At 43.7% G+C, this 15008-nt stretch overlaps 1 pseudogene; it reads right to left on the bottom strand.

Annotated features, from left to right (window-relative positions):
- LOC111171843 (uncharacterized) overlaps positions 1–14194 on the bottom strand; it is a 114795-nt pseudogene extending 100601 nt beyond the window's left edge.
- Between the last annotated feature and the right edge of the window lie 814 nt (positions 14195–15008).

Here is a 15008-nt window from a genome sequence, read left to right as displayed (position 1 = left end):
CTACAGCTGGCTTGTGGCAGGTATAACTTCTTCTCCACGATGCTCCGGATACTGAGCTGGGGTCTCCGCTTGTCCTGAAGGTTTATTATGTGTACTGTCTTCTAGAGTTCGGCTGGAGCCTCCTGTTGAACTGACAAATGTTCAACCTCCTCAGGTGGCTGTGAAGGCAGTGTGGGGGCCTCATGTTGCATTGTAGAAAATTCTGCATTATTAAGGGGCACTGAGGGCTGAGCTGAAGGCTTGCACTGATTTGGAGAAGGTCCCACCTCTGGAGTGGGTTCTTTCATTATGGTAAGCTCCACATCTGCATGTTTGACAATGACACTGGATAAGCCTGAATGCTGAGCATGAGGGTGACTTGGAGGTGAAGCTGTCATTTCATGATGCTCTGGAGGTTGAGCTGGCTGTTCCTGTTGAGTCGGAGAAGGTTCCACCTCCCCTGAAGAAGGCTCTGGAGGCTGAGCTGGTTGCTCCTGCAGGGTTGCAGAAGTTTCTATCTCCGCTGGAGACAGAGCTGGGATCTCCTGCTGGGTTGCAGAAGATTCTGCCTCATTAGGGGTCTCTGGATACTGAGCTGAGGCTTCCTCCTTGGTGGCAGAGGTTTCAGGTTCTCCAAAAGACTCTGAAAGCTGAGCTGGAATGTCCTGCTGGGTTGCTGTTTTCACCTCCTCAGGAGGCTCTGTAGGCTCAGAAGGCTGAGTCCTGTTCACTTGGAGAAGATCCTGTTCACTTGGAGAAGGCTCAGCTTCCACAAGAGGCCCTGGGGGCTGACCTGTGGGCTCCTGCTGGGTTGGAGAAGTTTCAACTTCCCCAAGAGGCTCAGAAGGCTGAGCTGGTTGCTCCTGTTCCCTTGAAGGCTCCACCTCTCCAGGAGACTCTGGAGGCTTAGCTGAGGTCTCTTGTTGGGTTGGAGAAGATTCTGTACCCCCAGGATGCTCAAGACTTGGAGTCAGGGCCTCCTGCTGAGCTGTAGGAAATTCAGCTTCCATAGTGGGCTCTGGAGTGATGGTAGGTTCCAAATCCAGAGGTTGAAGTGTAACACTGGGCGAGTTGGAATGAGCGTGACGCTGAACGCCAGGTAGAGATGCTACCTCTTCACTCACTGGAATTTCATGTACATACTCAGTAGGGAGACCTGGAGCCTGAGTTGGGGCGTCTTGATGGAGTAGAGAAGGTTCACCTCCTCAGGGCTCTCTGGAGGCTGAGATAGGGTCCCTGATGGACTGGAGAAGGATCAACCTATTTAGTGACCTGTGGAGTTATGGTAAGTGCCATATCCATAGGTTTAATAGTGAAATTGTACAAGTTTGACTGCTGAGCTTCATTTACCCCATGATGTGCTACTGGTCGAACTACAAGCTCCTTAAGTGTCTCCAAAGGCCGGGTGAGGGCCTCTGGAGGACTTGGAGTTTCTAGTTCCTCAGGGGCCTCTGAAGGCTGAGATGGAACCTCCTGCTGAGGTGGAGGTGGTTCTACCTCTTCAGTGGGCTCTGGATGCTGAGTCTGGGCCTCTTCCTGGGGTGAAAAAGATTCAATCTCTTCAGGGGTCTGTGGATGCTGAGCAGTGGTCTCCTGGGGTAAAGATTCAGCCTCCTCAGTGAGCTCTGGATGACAAGTTTGGGCCTTCTGCTGGGATGGAGAAATATCTTATCCTCCTCAGAAGACTCCCTGTCGTGCAGCTTTTGTGCCATAATTTCCTTGTGTGTGGCATTGAGAGGCCTATACGTATCCCTATGCCAAACTGGCCGCCTTCTCCTCAAAGAGCCCTCCTAGAAACAGAAAGGGAAAAATTAATTCTGCATCTCCCCTGCTTTCTCTGGCCACAGTATTTTCTCCTCCTCAAACTTACCTCTCACTTTCCCCTGAGCTTCTCTTACGCAGCAGAAATCGAAAAAAGCCCCTTGGAGGAAAACACACACAGTTAGTGTTACATGTCATTTTTCATCTCTCTCACAATGTGTTATCTCTGGTCGTATTAGGACTAAATGGGTACCTCAGTCCATAATCACAATGAGCAAAATCACAAGAGACCCGGGATCTTGAGAATCATTGCATGCATGCTGTCCTTCCAGAAGTTCTCTGTCTGTCCAAAATGGCCCCCTAGTGTCTCTGGGGAGACTTTTACATGTAGCTTAGCATGGAGTATAGGCAGGATTTTCAGCCCCACTCATCTTTCTCGGTCCTTGGTCAAGTGACGTTGTGCAGAGAAAACACTGCACAACGGCGCTGGGCAGAAAAACGTTACTCTCTAGATGTGTTTCACACCAGTCCGCTTCGGACATAGTCGCACATGCAGCATTTGCTGGGGGTGTGGGTGTGGGGAGAAGGTGCTTTTATTGTCCTGGCTGCTCTATCCTATAAGTTGAATCACACCAAGTAAACACCTGAAACCAACGAGCAAAGTTATCTATACCTCCCTGACTTTCATACTGCAGGCTGTCACTGAGGTGTCAGTGAATTGTGGGATCAGTTTAAAGGCCATGACCAGCAGGCAAACACAAAATACTCTTTTTGAATACAAATAGAAGAGAAAAACATCAGAGTGCACAATAAATTTGTTTCAGAAAATACTTATGTCCATATAGTATGTGTATACTGAATTGTGACATAAAACGTAGCTCACAGCCCAAGCACAGTGCGATCAGCAGAGAAGTCCTCAGTGGAAAGGAACCCTCTTCCTTTTCATAATCACTAGCAGTATGACCATGGGGCAAAGTATTTTACCTTTCTCCTTCTCCATTGCCTTATTATTAAAGGAAGAGACAAACTACTGTCTAAAGTTTCTCCCGGTTAAAATTCTATGAGGTTTGGATAAAGGGAATGCAGAGTAGGGGCATAAAAAGCTGTAGGATGAGAAGCGAAGTTTCCTTGCCAAATTACAGAAGGGACTCATATGTTCTACCTTTTGTCAGCTTTGAGTGAGGCCAGGCCCTACATCCCCAATCATGTGGCCTTCCCTACCCTGGAGCCTCCTAGAAGGCCTCTGGCCTGGCCTGATGCCTAGGAACCCGGTATCAGGCCAGCAGGAACAGGTACAACCAAAACCTCCCCCCGCCCACCCTCTTTCCTTAAAGGACTAGTGAAAGCAGATGAATCGGTGCCAGTCCTGTTCTAAATCAGCTTGGGCTGGGGAGCTAATTCTGCTAATAAATAAATTAGGGTAAACCATTAGGGTAATTAAACATTCTTCCTGCCTTTGGTCAGGAAATTGAAATAGATGAGTTCTAAGTTCTCCTCTAGTTGTCAAATTCTGCTTTCAAAACCAATATTTACCTTCTGCTTCTTTTTTTATCTTCCTCTTTTGCAATTCTATGAGAATAAATCTGTTTTGAAAGAAAACGTGATCATGATTAGCCATTACAACTATTTCCAAATCCTTATTCATTCCTTTTTACTTTAAATCTTATCTACCCAGTGAGATGATAACTTTTTTAAGGAAAGGAATTCTACCCTGTTTAATAATCCTTTGACTCTTCCACAGTACCTAACATAGGGACTTGCATGCAGCAGGCGATATATTTTATTGACTGTTTTAGATGACGTTCAACACATAATTCCTAATAAAAACTCTTAGAAGTAGGAAAAGAAAATAAAAGTATCTAGCAGAAACCTAAGCATTGTTTTAAAGTCAAGACCAAGAGTAGGATGCCCATGATTACTGCTACTATTGATCACTGTGGAGGAGGTCTTAATCAGTATGATAAGAAAAACGAAGTATTGGAAAGGAAGAGACAAAAATATTTGCACGTGAAATGAGAGAGACCTAAAAAGACCAAAAGAATCAACCGAAATTTTATTGGAAGCAACATGAGTAAGATGGCTCCATACAAAATCAAGAGATCCACATATAAGCCTCAATAGCTTTCCCATATAACACAAATAACTACGAAACAGAAGAAACATCCCATTTACTATATCAATAGAAATGCATAAAGTACCTAGGAATAAACTTAACCAAAAATTTGTAAGACCTATGTGATGAAAATATTAAAACTTTTCTGAAGGACATTAAGATGTACTTACATGGCATGAGATACCATCCTCCTAGAAGGTTGTAAAGAGATCAATTCTCTTCACAGTAACCTCCAAATTCAATGCAATCCATTTATAGCCAAAATAATTTTTAAATAAAACCTGGCCAGCAGACATTTGGTAGAGAATATATGTAAGAATAGTTATGAAATGTATGAAAAAGGTGGTCAAAGAGTAGGATCTTGCCCTACCAGATATAACATATGTTATAGAGCAACTGGAATTAAGCAGTGTGATATTGGTACTCGTACAGGACAAGATAACTGGATCACAGAATAGAGTCCAGATAAAGATAGTATATTAGACCAGGGAAGAAAGACTAAACCATTCAGTGAAAGCTTTGAAAACAATTAGATCTTCATATAGGGGGAAAATGTTAGATCCCCTACCTCAACCACACAAAAAAACAAATACAACAAATTCTAGACAGATTATTAAAGTACTTGAAGAAAAGATTATGGATTATTTTTACGTCATGAGGTGACAAAGTCCTGGCTAACAAAACCCACAGCACAGGAGCCATGAGGAGAGGTCGGGCAGATATGGTGGCTGACTGTCAACACACATCCTACTCTTCACAGCCCTTGTCCCCTTTTTCCCTGGATTGTTTGTCTTCTTCTTGTTGACTTATAAAACTCTTGGGAGTTCCCTGGTGGTCCAGTGGTTAGGCCTTGTCTCTTTCACTGCTGTGGCCAGCCCAAGGTTCAATCCCTGGTCAGGGAATTAAGATCCCGCAAGCTGCACAGCATGGCCAAACCCCGCCACGCCCAAACAAACAAACAAACAAACAAAAAACTCATTATAGTAAAGAAATACTGGCTTTCATTGAATTTCAGTGTTTCGAATCTTTCCAGTTTTTTTTGTCTCTAAGGAGACAAGAAAAAAGAGTGGAGTAGGGAGCACAAGCTTCGCAGTCGGCTGAAGCTGGCTTCTGCTTTTGGTTTGGCCACTGGGGCCTTACATTGATCTCCTTCATCTATGAAGGAGGGATAGTAATATCATCCTTACAGGACTGTGGGCATTAAATCAGACAATACATGGAAAACTCTTCCTCTTACGCTTGGCATGAATCAGTGCTAAGCTGGTGTCACAGACAATACGGTGGAATATATCAAAGGCTCTGCTTGTGGCATCAGGCTCTGAAGGCTCTTTCCCACACCATAAGATTATAAAAATATTGCTTTTATTTTCTTCTAATACCTTTACGTGGTCTTTCTTCACATTTATGGAAATATGTTTATTTAAGATGAAAAATGGGGATCTGCTATTATTTACCCCCCAAATAGTTAGGTAGCTATTCTATCACCATTAATTCATTTTTTTCACTGATTCAAATATTAAAACATGACATTTCAAAAGTCTTAAGAAAACATGGGTCTATTGCTGGACTCTATGCTACTTCAAATAAATATTCGGCTGCATTATTCCTCACTGTGGAATTGACATAACGCCTCATCTCTCTTCCGTTGAACACCATTATTGTCTGCCATAGGAAGAGCACTGCATGGCCCCTGTCCTCAAAAAGCTTATCATATAAGTGGGGAGACAAAAAAATGGTTAGGACTCCTCGATTTCACTGCCGAGGACACAGGTTTAATCCCTACTTGGGGAACTAAGGTCTCGCAGGCGAAATCAAAACAAAAGGAAACAAATGCAAGGTTAAACTACATAGAAGGTAAAAACAATAAAAAGGGGACTTTACAGAAATTGTAAAAAAGCAAAAGGACATATGCCAGCTGGAGATGTAGAGAGTACAGTCTGGGCAATGGCCAATGACTAGCAAGCTGACCCCATGCTAGTCCCCAGCCTCCGAGGCTCAGAAATCATCCTCTTCCTCACCAAGAGAGAACTCATGTCTTCCTGTTGTGGCGGTCTCACTTTATCAATATCACAGGATTGATCAAAACGCAGAATGCCAAATTATTACTTGACAAGGAGAAATACATCTGTTCTACACACAGGGCATCCGTGTCTGCACAATCAGTTAATTATTACCTTCTGTGGAGACAGGCCTCCGTGGCACACTCAAGCACAATCACAATCGAAGGCTACTTGGTGAGAACAGAATTAGAAAAGGAATCAGCTGAATCGAGAATTTAATGGGAATGTCTGAGGTAGCTGGATCCATCCATCTCCTCAACAGGCACAGCCTGGCTGGTGGGCCTGACTCTTCAGTTATGCTGCCTAAGGTGCCATCTCTACTCTCGGGCAATGTGAGGATGGGCACTGCCCATGTTGTTCTCTCCTCACCTTTTCTATGCTTTCACTACTGACCAACCCTCCTGCAGATAGACACATTTCTCTTGACAAGTTAGTACATCATGTCAGGTTTTATTCAAGTCTGATAGGCCAGGAAGCCATTGGTCCTTACACATCTCTGCTCAGCTCCACGATGTGCTAACCTTGCTGTTTCTCTCCTGGGGGGCTGCCTTTTAAAAAACTGCTTACCACTTTTGTGAGTTCTGAGGGGAGGGGACTGCTTTGCTATGGCCCCTAAGAACTGGTGACAAACCTCACAGGACAAGGATCAGGAGGGCTGGAGTATTCAGCGAAGGCTTTATGAAGAAAGATATCTGAACTTCTTTAAGAGGTGCATAGGACTTCCACAGGCAAAGCAAAATAAAGGAATTTTCGATGGGTAAAGGCACAGACAAAAGTAGGAATGGGTATGGTGTAACTAGCGTATAGTGAGGAGCTGCTTTGGCTGGAATGGGGGCCTGCCATTACAAGAGAAAAGATCAATAAAGTAGGTTGGATTGGTAGGGTAGAATCAAGATTGTCAGCTTACTAAAGTCACTCTTTTAATGTTAGCAACTGCCTGTTGGGAAAAGTAATAAACCATTATGTAACTGAACAAAAGGTAAACAGGCTAGCTCCAGGAATAGGCTACTATAACTATGACATACTTTAGGGTAGCCTGCTGCAGGATTTTACTTGCAGTGTTTTAATGGAACATATCTACACAATTCCTAATACACCGGAGAAGAAAGCTGCTAAGTAAACCTAAGGAATTGACGAGATCACACTTTTATCTTTTAAGCATGTCCTTTTAGCCCTCCCAGGGTGACTGATAGCTCCATGAGTATGGAGATCCTATATCTATCATTTCAGCCAACAAGTAAAGAAATCAACAGTACAATGAGAGTGACAGGTGAGTACAACAAATCAGCATAGTTTTTTGTGTTGAAGAAATTTTACTATCATGTCAACTCTGGCCTTCTTATAAACTTCACTTGTCAAAATAGTCCAATGGCTTGTTACCATGGATCCAATTCCATAGAGATCTCCTGGGAGTGGAGTTCCTTTAAAAATCCTGTGGGGACTTCCCTGGTGGCACAGTGGTTAAGAATTCGCCTGCAAGTGAAGGGGACGCGGGTTTCATTCCTGGTCTGGGAAGGTCCCACATGCTGCGTAGCAACTAAGTCCGGGCGCCACAATTCCTGAGCCCGCGTGCCTAGAGCCCGTACTCCACAACAAGAGTAGCCACCACAATGAGAAGCCTGCGCACCGCAACGAAGACCCAACGCACATAAAAAAAACAAACAAAAGCACAAGCAAACAAACAAAAAATCCTGGGAATATACTTTTCAGTAAAAGAACGAAGTGTATTCAGTCCTCATGATTAAAGACAAGGATCAAGTAGTAGTAGGAGGAAAGGTGGCTTTGATTCTCAGTTTGTGGGTTCTGAATCTGAATTAATTATCATCCTTACCTCAATGAGACAGAGAATTGTAACCAAAATCGTCACTACTACAGTTACAGATATTGCCAGGATGAGTTTGTTGTTATAGCCATATCCTGGAACTTCTTTTGTGAGCTAAAAATAATAAATAACCGTTTTTCTAAAACAAGGAGATGGAAGGGATGAAAGCTAACTATTTTCAATCCTATTCTAAATGATAGTTAACTATTCTTAAAATACTATAAAACCCAATCCTTTCAGGCGAGTAGCTTCAATAAGAACAAGCCAAATTGAATGTTATTAATCTTATCATTAGCAATTTCTCCTACAGTTTATTTATCTACACATTATTTATCTTGTGTTATGCCTTTTCTCGTCTACCCAAGGAATAGTGGCACACTCTCTAACGAGCAAAGTGGGAGATCACTGTCTTAGCCAGTTTCATGGCTGAAGATAAGATACAGACTAGGAGCCCATGGTATTCCTGCTTGGGCACGTTAATGGCATGTCCTAAACTGAGTAAAAGTCCAGCTCCCATGTGTCAGGGGTTATCCTCACCTCACTTGACTCCTGCTCTTTCTGCTCACTCTGGGTTTCTGTGCTTTCACTGATATAGTTGTCAGTTTTCCACTGGTCTGTATGCCATTCCGCTTTGGAAACATTTACTTCTTGCTGCTTGCTGAGAAGTTTCATCAGGAGGCCTGTTTGAGACATGAGGTTGGCACAGGCCAGCTGCCCGTGTGTCTCTGAGCAGTCCATTTTCAAAGTCTGGATAACATGAGAAATGAGCCTTCGCATGTCATTGTTGGGGATGAGGGACCGTAGCTGCTGGTTTAGGTGAGTTTCAACTTGATCACCTGGGGATATGAGCCCTGGGAAAGGGAAGCCTGTGGGCTTGGAGGATAATTCAGTGCCCGTGTTGTGGTACTCCCATTGTGTTTTGTTGGTGTGTTGAACAGTTGGAATACTGTTGTCTGCAGCAACAGTAGAATGTGCAGTGAAGACGTTCCTATGGGTAGTGTTTCCAGGGCCGTTTCCTCCTGGCAGAGTAGAGTTTCCTCTGGAAATAATTTCATCAGAAACATTTTATGCAGTATTGTTTTCTGAAGTAGTGTGTTCTGTAGGATGGTCTGAAAGAGAAAATAATGCTAGAAAAGGATTTTCCTGAGAAGTCACTTCTCTTGAAGGTGAAACAGCCTCTCGTGGAGAGGAATTTATGAGACTCCTCGCTACAGAGAACGGAGAGCTTGCAAGCATCATTCTATTGAGTGAACTTTTCTTTCTGAACTTTCGACTCCTTTTGACTTTGGGTTTTCTGTGGACCCGATGAGACTGAGTTTCATGGAAGATGTATTTTTCACCAGAAGGTAAGATTAGTTCAGGAGCCTCAATATTTCTAACTCTAGCCTTTACAGCTTCTAAAACAAAAATAGTGTGGGATAAGTCTTTTGATTTGCTTTTAACCTCAGATGGGGATTTTGGAGGGATGGAGGCACAAGGCCTGCCCTTGAAGTACTGTTTCAGGGAAGAGGAGCCTGCTGCCTTGTGTTCCTTTATGAATGAAGACTCTGCATTGGACGACTTTCCCACCAGCTGCCTGGGCCTCTGCACCATGAGAAGCTGTTTCAGCTTTCTTGGGGATGGCCTCCTGAGCCTTCTTTCTTCGGCAGTGTTCGCCACAGATTGCTGGGCATTCTGTTTCCTCCTGACGCTCTCATCTCCCACTGCTTTGAGGTGCATTTTCTGTATGCCCCTTGGGCCCCTGAGGACCCTGTTCACTCTCAGCAGGTGTTTCTCTGTAATCTCAATCTTTGCTAGGCTGTCTTTCTGTGGTTGGGCAGCTTCCAATTTCTTTTGAAAGATGCAGAGTTTAAACATGGCACTTAAATGGGTGGAACGCGTATGCGTGGCAGGTTTTTCTTCCTTTTTAACCTCATCAAATTTTTCTTCAGTTTCTGCATCTAAAAATTTTCCAGAAAGTGAAGTTTCTTCAATTTATTTTTATTAGTTGAATTGTTGGGTACAGGTTTAACAGAAGGGCTCCTTGTACTGATTTTCAAAATGCCCAGTGGCATATCTCCATCTTGTGTATTTGAGAAAAGAAGTTGAATGAATGGTAATAATGTTGATTCCACATCTCCTAGATTCCCCTCTGAGATAAAAGGCAGTATGTAATTCAGTGCACTGATAATATCACTTCTATTATTAAAGTCCAGCTGCTCATTCATGAAGCCTGACAAGCTGACAGCACTTTATCTGAGGATGCCCTCTCTGACTCAATAGTCAGCTCGCTGCTGTTCTTCTTCCAGGCTTGTAACACCTTCAACGATCCTTCTGCATTCCCTACAGATGTTTCTTCATCTGTCAAAAATAACTGTTTTTGATCACTGCAGACTGATGGGAGAGCTTTTAGCCAGTCCACAGCCAAATAAATTAGGAATCACTCAACGTTTGAGTGCCACTTAGGAGAAAAAGAAACACACACTTAAGCCTATGACTGGCAACAACAAAATGTGAAAAAGATATCTCTTGAAAAAGTGGCTATCTACTCAGAAAATTCTGTAGCGTGAAATATACTAACTATATTCAGGATTACTCCACTGGTTCCCAGGGGCCAGAACTGAAGAAAATCCAAGGCTGGAAGACAAATATTCCCCTACTCAGCTGGACTCTCTGCAGATCTACTGTGACTCCTCAAATTTATATACCCCATCCTGTCCCTCCTCAGAGGCAGAGGAGTGTGAGCCTTCCTCTATCCACCCCTTTAGTGTGCTTGTGTCCGTGCTACTATCACAGATGACCACGACAACAACCGCCATTAACAGGTCGTCATCTGGACATTTCCTTCTCCACCCACCCACCGAGTCCTTTGCTCAGTCCCTGCTTCCATATATCCCAGCCCTCATAACAGAAGGCTCTATACAGAAAAAAATCACTATGTTCGCCTGAGCTCTTTGCTAAAATTTGGGCAGGGATCTGGGGTATAAGAGATTTGCCCAATTGTAGGCCAACGTGGAATGTTCAACAAATCAATGGAATAATACTTGAGGTCCAAAATGCAGGAGGGAAAAAGCAACTTCTGTCAGATGGCTACTTTGCTTTCATTTCATTTTACTTCTAATATTTCCAGCTTTACTTGGGGAACCATCCAAAGCTTCTGACTGTGTGAAGGTAATGTATACCATTGTGTAGCTGGGCTTCTCTTCCAAAAGGATGAAAAGTATTTTTCCTGAGGGTCAAAGGAGGAGGGAAGTGTCATGAGAAAGGAGGAGCATGGGCTTGCAGAGAGCCCCAAACTGGGGAGAGGAGACCGGGGCACTAGGGTCATAGCACTTAACAGCTCTGAACTTGTTTCTCCTCACCTTAAAAGGAAATTAAAAATGCCTTTTCTGCCCACTTCTGGGGGAGGAGGGAGTAATACAACTAGTAAAAAAATTGTTTGGGGGAGTTCCCTGGTGGTCTAGTGGTTAGGACCCGGCACTATCCCTGCTGTGGCCCGGGTTCAATCCCTGGTTGTGGAGCTAAGATCCCACAAGCTGTGTGTCACAGACAAAAAAAAAACATTGTGTTGAAAAATCAGCAATATTGTCTTTATATAAGTAGCAAAGTGTTATTATTTATGATGTGCTCTAGATCAGTGATAGAGACCTGGATTCAAGCTACGTGGGCATGAAAGCACATTTTGGAAGTCACCAAGTTAGGGCCAATAAATCTAATATATAGCAAAATAGTTGAAAGCCCCTGAGTGTTTTGTGGATAGAAAAGTTTGAGATTCAGAGCAAGTTCAGAGCTGGACAGTCTAAGAATAAACTAGCTCTCCCATCCATTAGAAGGGCTAGGTAGCAGCTTCCGGTTATGGAACCAGAAATCTCAGGCTCCAAATAGGACATAAAACAGCATCACTTGTACTCTTTATAAAATTGCAGAAACAAACAAAGTAAACAAAAATATATTTACACCTGTCCTATAAGGTAAAGGGTAACTGAGACCTAATGTATATAAAATCAGTTAACAAACTGTGATGCACTATATCAATAAGTTCTCATTTGCAGAGAGCACAGCATAGGATATGGGGCCATTAATGTTAATTCCCTTCCCGCTTCCATTCCCTTCTCTTGTCCCTTTATGTATGTGTATCAGTAACATTATTAAGCTAACAATGTAACTGAGCAACTATTAGCTTAATAATGTAACCAAGACTCTGATTCTTACCAAGGGGGGAGGTCTTAGAAACTTAGGGAGCTGGAACTCTGAATGAATTAATTAAAATAATGAAATTACATCATTAATTTTTATTTTCAAATAATTTTTAAAATTATCATTATTGATTAAAAATAAAATAAAATTAAAAACTTATTATCCCACAGTTGAGACTCACCACAACGTGTGAAGTCTGTCAGGCATCCACTGTCACAACACAGCTTGACTCTCTTACAGACAACCTCAATGGTATTTTTAAATTGGCAGAGGCAACAGGCCACATGGCTAGGTAAGTCCCTATAAATGGAAACACAGATAATTAAATTCGTGGTAAAAGAGTTACTTGAGTAGGTAGAAGAGGTAGATCAAGGCCACCACAGACCAGTGCAAAAAGGAGTTCTTGGGGCGTATGGACTGCAGAACTGAATAGGGGCCGGTTGGCCAATTGCTGCTCTTGACTGTTGGAAATAAATATAGAGGAGGAGAGATGTGCCCAACAGAAGGATTAGGATGGCAGTAGGTATGGTATGCCTACAAAAAAGGGAATAGGGATTAGAATTGGGTGACATTGATCTGTACTTTAATTCAGAAGTATCTCCTTCCAACCCAAAAGCCTCACTTTGGGTTGAGTACACAGGAAGAAGGCACACTTATAAGAAGAGTCTGAATAAGACTGCACCTTCTGGAATCACTCTGTCAGTTCCCATTTGTGAGTAGTAATATATTAGAAATTATTCTAGTCATAAAAAAGCATCGTGTGGTTAAACAGTAACAGAGATCACATTGGCCAAATCTAGACAAAAGGAACATTCCAAAGAATAACACTATCATTATAATAAGGTATAACATAGTTAATTTTTAAAAAAGCACATGAGTTCATAGTGATACTCAGAAGGAAAAGTGGGGGAGCTCTTCTGTATAGAATAATGTCAGCTAATTAATACAAAATGGATGATAGAATAGGAAAGTGTCATTTTGCAACTATCAATGTAATAGTTGATTCAGACAAAGATTATCATTGATGCACAGTTGGGTGAAGAGTTGTTTGAAAGTAGGATCTTCACTGATCCCAAAGTATCACCCCACAGATTATTTATCAATTACCAAGGGGAAAAATAACTTTACCATGGAGAGATATGGAAGAAACCATCTTAATCAAGTGATCAAACTTAGCACTGGGCCATCCTGCTGGGATGGAGAAATTTCAGCTTCCTCAGGGGGGTTCTGTAGGTTCATCTGGGCTCCTCCAAAAAATCCGTAGGTAGGCACTCCTCAGGATAAATGGCATCCATACTGGGATCTAAATAATCACCCTGCAACTGTTGTTCTAGACCCTGAGTGTTTTTTTGAAATTGGCCTATACTTCCAACAATAGTTTTGTCAAGCCGTTGATGCTGAACTAGATCTTTCTTCAGATTTGGGGGTGAAACAATAAACTTCATTGGTTTTGAGCTATTACTACCTAGAGGTGGAACAAGTATTTCAAATGATTGGTGAACTTCAGCCTCCTCTAGACCTATGTGTTTAGTCTTACTTTTGTGTCAAGAAGGGAGAACGAAGGGCTGATTCTGATCCCAGTCTAGCACTGGAACTGCCTCTGGGAGCTTTTGATGTTGCGTTTGCTTAAACAATAAACTTCATTGGTTTTGAGCTATTACTACCTAGAGGTGGAACAAGTATTTCAAATGATTGGTGAACTTCAGCCTCCTCTAGATCTATGTGTTTAGTCTTATTTTTGTGTCAAGAAGGGAGAACGAAGGGCTGATTCTGATCCCAGTCTAGCACTGGAACTGCCTCTGGGAGCTTTTGATGTTGCGTTTGCTTGTTATTCAGATCCTGATGTGGAACAGCAAACTGATCTGGCCCTGTAGGCAGCTCTCCAACCGAATCCGTGTCCGGGAATGGAACCTCAGTCTCAGACAACTCCTGATGAGGGGGGGCCAACATCTGGACTGGAGACAAGGGCTTTAAGTAATTAAAGCCCACGGCTTCTGCCAGGGGTGTAAGGGCATGGGGCAATTTGGGAAGAGGTTCTGATGCCTGTGAAGACCAAGCCTCTGTCAGCCGCGGGGCGTTGGGGGTCACCTGGACGGGGCCCAGGGCCCACTCCGGAGGCTGAACTGCCTGGACTAGAAGCCACCGTCCTTGCCATGTGAGGAAGAGCCGAGGCAACCAATGGCGCAGCCGGGACATAACATGTGGCGGCTCCAGGGTCAGAGACCCAGGCCAGTGAGGAGCAGGAGCCACATCCTGCATCCGAGCTGAACCGCTATGCCAGCGCCTACGCAACGGCTCACGTTAGCAATCGCGCGCCCCGCCCCCGCCTAACGTCCCTCCCGTTATTTATGACGTCTTTAGTTGCGCCACAGTTTTTAGGCTCGTGCGGAGATCCAATCCGCGCCACCAGAGTGGGCCTTCTTCCCAGAGTCCCCAGGGCGCAAGCCATCCTTCCCCTTGCAAGGCAACAATTACCTCCTGCTGGGCCCTCTTCCCAACCCCGCCCTGCCCTCCCTGGCCCCAAACGATGAGGCGGGATTTGGGCTGCAGACCCGAGTGGCCCCAAACTCCAGCAGCCCAGGGGTGGACGCGGGAGGGAAGGATACAGAGCTTCCCGAGGAAACCAAAGGACCTGGCATTCTGGGAAATTCAAAAGTGCTAGTCCAGTCCTGGCAATCTGAACTCTTCCTCCTCAAAGCTACAGTCTGAGAGACATTCTTGCTCGCTTTGGCCACACGGCTGACAAGAAAAGTAGCTGACCTGCAAAATGAGCATCAGTTAGGGTGGCGGGAGGGGGACACACCTTACAATTACGCAAAAATGTTGCCATTTCCTCCAAACTCTCAGTATTCACGTCTCATTATTCATACACCACTCTGTTATTAGGGGTTACCACTGAATCAGTGATGACTCCAGAACTTCTGTAGCAGGGGTTTGGGGCAGGTGAGCAATTCATTCTGGGAAAGAGAGCCTAAAACCAAGTGAATGGCCCTTTACATTAGCATGGGAAGACTTCCCCCATCCCAACTTGTCCCAACAGAGCCATTAATCTAGAAAAAACTACAGTGTCACTTTTCAGAGGTCTACCCTGTGCGCA

Source organism: Delphinapterus leucas, chromosome 2 (assembly GCF_059928025.1).
Source record: "Delphinapterus leucas isolate spDelLeu-1000000601 "Yukka" chromosome 2, BTC_Dleu_Yukka2, whole genome shotgun sequence".
Lineage (NCBI taxonomy): Eukaryota > Metazoa > Chordata > Mammalia > Artiodactyla > Monodontidae > Delphinapterus > Delphinapterus leucas.
This window is presented reverse-complemented; position numbering and strand designations above follow the sequence as displayed.